General features: G+C 56.7%; 1 pseudogene; it reads right to left on the reverse strand.

Annotated features, from left to right (window-relative positions):
• Positions 1 to 3,909: 3,909 nt before the first annotated feature.
• Positions 3,910 to 4,528, reverse strand: LOC119102113 (L-xylulose reductase-like; annotated as a pseudogene).
• Positions 4,529 to 4,543: the final 15 nt, after the last annotated feature.

Raw genomic sequence — 4,543 nt, forward strand, 5'->3', positions numbered from 1 at the left:
CGATGTTAGTAATGTCTTCTAATGATGTGCAGATCTCTTTATTAAGAAGAATTGATAACATAAATGTAACAATTTCTGTTGTGGTATAGGCCTCCCGGCGCCGGGTCATGTGACCCGTCAGACCAGTTGACGGATCATCAGCTGACTCGTGCCCGAACCCACGGAGCAGTGGTAATCTGGCCGCTCGCGCGCGCGCGTGTCGCTGTCGTGAGGTAATGTACGAGCCGAGCTAAGATCCTGCTAGTGAGACCAAAACAACTTCAACACTGCTGATTTCAAGCCAGCCCAATGCTAGTTAACGGCAGTTATGGGTATTCAGCTTGTCATTAAGGCTCAGTAAATTTCTTCGCGGACTGTAGTCAGCCTCCTCTAATAATGCATATGACCTTCATAAGCTGAAGCATTAAGCCTAGAGCCTAGTCGAACAGTGATGTTTCCATCCACCGCTCGTTATCTTTTGCTGCACCGAGCGCGACCTGGACCGGGTCCATGGGCAACCCTCAGCCGTGAGGCCGCGGCCGCCGCGCGACCGTGCCGCCGTCTGACCTCGCCTGCCCCTCGCCAGGTGTTCGTGGGGCGGAAGCGGGTGGCCGACTTCATCGCGTCGCACCTGTGTCAGGCCGGCTTCCCGACCACCAGCATCCACGGCGACCGGCTGCAGCGCGAGCGCGAGGAGGCGCTGGCTGACTTCAAGTACGGCAAAGACGCCGACGCCTGAATCGCCACCGTCGGTGGCCTCGCGCGGCCCCGGTTGAGGGGCCGCCGCCCCGAGGCCGTTCATGTCGGCGGGCTCGTGCGCTCGTCGGCCGAAAGCGAACCGCTGCGTGGTTGGATGCCAGGCGTGTTGTGTGGCGCGTCGTGATCAGGCGTCGTCGGGAAATTTTCATCAAGCAGAGGTCGAGCTGTTGTGTCCTCCCATGAGCAATTATTGTACCTGCGTTTGGAGTTAATCCATGTTAATGTCAGAAAAGGTCGGAACAAAAGTAAGCAGGGGTAAGCAAAGTCCCCGATCCAACAATGAAACCTGATCCAGTTTGCATTAGCACAACGTTTACCAGAGATTAATTCGTTGGTAGTAGTTTGTTATTTGTTGGTTATGTTAAGTAGACTGTTGCGACATGCCTGATACTGTTCCCACTGCATCCGCATGACCCGGCGCAGCCCTGGCTAACCGACGCCCCTCCCCCAGACATCAAGGACGTGGCCAGCGTGGTCAATTACGACCTGCTGAAGGCCATCGACGACTATGTGCACCGGATCGGCCGCACGGGCCGCGTTGGCAACACCGGCAGCGCCATCGGCTTCTACGACAGCGCGCTGGCCGCCGACCTGGTGAAGGTTCTGGCCGGCGCCGAGCAGGAGGTGCCCGACTTCCTGCAGCGCGACGCGGCAGCGCCGACTTCGGCGGCGCTGCCGGCGGCTCGTACGCGTCACGCGACATCCGGCACGGGGTGAGTCTGGCCGGTGCGGCGGGGACGTGACTGGCGCGGGGTGGCGGGAGGAACGCGCCGACAGGGTGCATTCATGGTACTCGTGGCGAGCAACATTGCGACACTGTGCGCTATCTCTGCTTATGTCAGTTACTCCTTACCCAGGATAATTCTTAAGTGGAACGGCGGCCGCTAGATGATCAGACGAGAGAGAAAACGACTCGTGTGCGGAAGCCAAGTTCTACCCAGTGTCAATTCTACTCCTGCGACATTATTTCGTGCCCCAGAATTGGCAACGTTGCCGATAAGGTAACGCACATTTCCTACACTGCAACGGAAACTACGTTGCAGTATCGTCCTGACGAGGAAGCTCTGACTGTCAGTTTGGGGCTCGCGAGGGTTTACTCCTGGATTTCGCCGCTGTGCTCCAGCCGCGTTGTCCCGTATTGATTTATGTGAACTCGCCAGCCTGGTGTAGTGGTGTGATCGGCTCAGGTCACGGCGCGTCCGGTGACGCCCGGCCTCTGACTGACTGTTGGCTCGTGCGCCCGCAGTTCGGCGGCGGCGCCGGTTGCATGGGCGGCGCGGCGGCCGGCTACAACCAGCAGCCGGCCACCATGGAGGCGGAGGAGGGCTAGGACTAGCGCCCGGGCCGGCCCGACTTGGCGCCGCCCCACCGTGCCGCGTGCCGTGCCGTGTCGTGGCGGCTGCAGATAGCGTTTCCGTTGTGTTAGCCAGGCGGGAGTGGGCACCTGGCCGGCGGCTTGTTTCTTAGCGGGTTGGCAGCGGCCGGACCCCGCGCCGGCGACCGGCGCCCGCGCTTGGTGGGAGCACCGGGATGGCGGCGTTGCGCACCGGTAGCGCCAGGTCGGCACACCGCATTTCGTGACCGGCGTCATTCCATGAGGAAGCTTGGCTTCGTGCCCGTATTCTGTGGCGGAGCGGGCGGGGACCGGGCCGGCCGACATTGGCTATGAAAGACGTCTGGTCGCTTTATTTGCTTTATTTGCTTTATTGCTTTATTCTTTGCTTTGCTTGCTTTATTTCTTTGCTTCATTATTATGCCAACTTGCTTTATTTTCTCTATGGCTTGCTGTATGGGATAGCTTCTGGTGTCCATTTTAAATTATTGATAGCAGGAACCCCATTAGACATCTTCCATGAACTTATTTATGGTCAGAGTAGGTCGCTGACCTAAAATGACGCGGGTCAACATGTTGCTTTTGGGAACATGCTGACAGGAATTATCTTTGTCGCTGATTCAAATGTAAAGCTCAAGGCAGTCTTGCGTAAGTTGCTCACTGCAATAGCGAGGAGCATTATACACTTCGATAAGAGAGTAGTCTTATTGCTCGGAGAAAAAGCAAGAGAATGGAGATAAGGTTGGGTTGATATTTCGTCGACATGCCCCTATCGATACAAAAGCGGAAGCAAATTCAAAATTGCCTGTTGACGATCCTGCTCGATTTTTCAGGGTTTTTTTTTTAAAACGGCAAGCGACAATTCTTACGGGACACCAACATTCAGGGGGTTAAAAAGGAGCAAGTGCCAGCCATTAACACGATACAGTGCCTATCTAAGAATTAGAATACGTGAACAAACTTTGACCCAAGTGAATTTACGTACAGGCAAGCATACCCTGGGAATTTGGTGTCTCTATCCCTCTTAGTTCATGGTATCTCAGCGGGCCAAACCGAACCCCACCCCAAGCGAAGGGTACCCAACCGGCCCGCCCGGGCGTGTTAAACACGTTTGTATCCAGCACCCTTTTATTTGAGTAAAAGCTCGGTAGCACTACATAATCAATCTTCTACCATCCCGCTGAAACATAATGCCTTCAGAATCTCCTGCAGAGTGGGCCCAATGCGCACGTAACAAACACGTGGCTCGCGCCGACACTTTGGTAAGTTTTCTTTGCGGCCCACGTAACAAATAAAAGCCTCAGGGGCATCGAAGTACCTCAACACAATGACATGCCATCAAATGACACAACAGTTATAGCGGTCATCAGGAGCGATGAGTACGTGATAAAACCTGTACCATATTCATCGGATACACTTCAGTAGCATTAAAACAAACGTTCTGAAATCGGGATGCATATCTAATTCAGGACGCGTATGACATACAGCACAATGATTTGTCGCCATCAGCTACCGATAATTCATGCCTTCTCTTAAGGACAAGCAATGCGACCCACTATCGAAATTCTGTGATGCATTTTACGCACTGTACATAATTCCTTTCAGATGTGTTTTCCGAGCATGCGTGTCTGTTATAAACGAAGACGTCTACGCCAAGCTATTGCAGGCTTCTTAAGCAGCTCCTCCCGTCCCTCGATCAGTCCCCAGCATCAACCACCGCTCATCAGCACCTGAGGCCGCCCTGCTCAGCAGGAGCTCAGCACGAGCTGCGGCCGCGTGCTCAGCAGCAGCTCAGCAGGAGCCATAGCTGCCTCCTCAGCAGAAGCTCAGCAGAGACATAGCCGGCTCCTCAGCAACAGCTCAACAGGAGCTGTCCACTTCTGTCTAACAGGAGGTCGTCTGCCGAGCCTACTTAGCAGCAGCTGCGTCCTCAGCAGGCGGTGAACCCGCCGTCCACCGGCAGTCGGACGCCGTTGATCATCTTGGCCCGGTCGCTGAGCAGGAACACCACCGCGTCCACCACGTCCTCGACCTCGGCGAAGCGGCCGAGCGGGATGGCGCGCAGCATCGGCTCCGCCTTGGCCGGCTCCGACCAGCCGAGTCGCCCCATGTCAGTCATCACGACGGTGGGGTTGACGCAGTTGACGCGGATCCCCTGCGGCCCGAGCTCCAGCCATGACGCGCGACAGCTGGTCCAGCGCCGCCTTCGACGACGCTGTAGACGGCGTGGTCGACCAGCGGCCGCTGCGACGCCTGCGACGACATGTTCACGATGACGCCGCCCTCACCGCGCGCGAGCATGCCGCGCGCCACCACCTGCGACGCGTTCACCACCGCCTTCAGGTTGATGTCGAACATGGCGTCTATGCTCTCCGGCCGCACCTCCATGAACGGCTCCTGCAAGCCCACGCCGGCGTTGTTGACGATGCCGTGGACGGGGCCCAGCGCCTCGAGTGTGCGCGCGTCGCCGCC

The sequence above is a fragment of the Pollicipes pollicipes genome, unplaced genomic scaffold, assembly GCF_011947565.3.
Source record: "Pollicipes pollicipes isolate AB1234 unplaced genomic scaffold, Ppol_2.1 Scaffold_5618;HRSCAF=6647_pilon_pilon_pilon, whole genome shotgun sequence".
NCBI classification, from domain to species: Eukaryota; Metazoa; Arthropoda; class Thecostraca; order Pollicipedomorpha; family Pollicipedidae; genus Pollicipes; species Pollicipes pollicipes.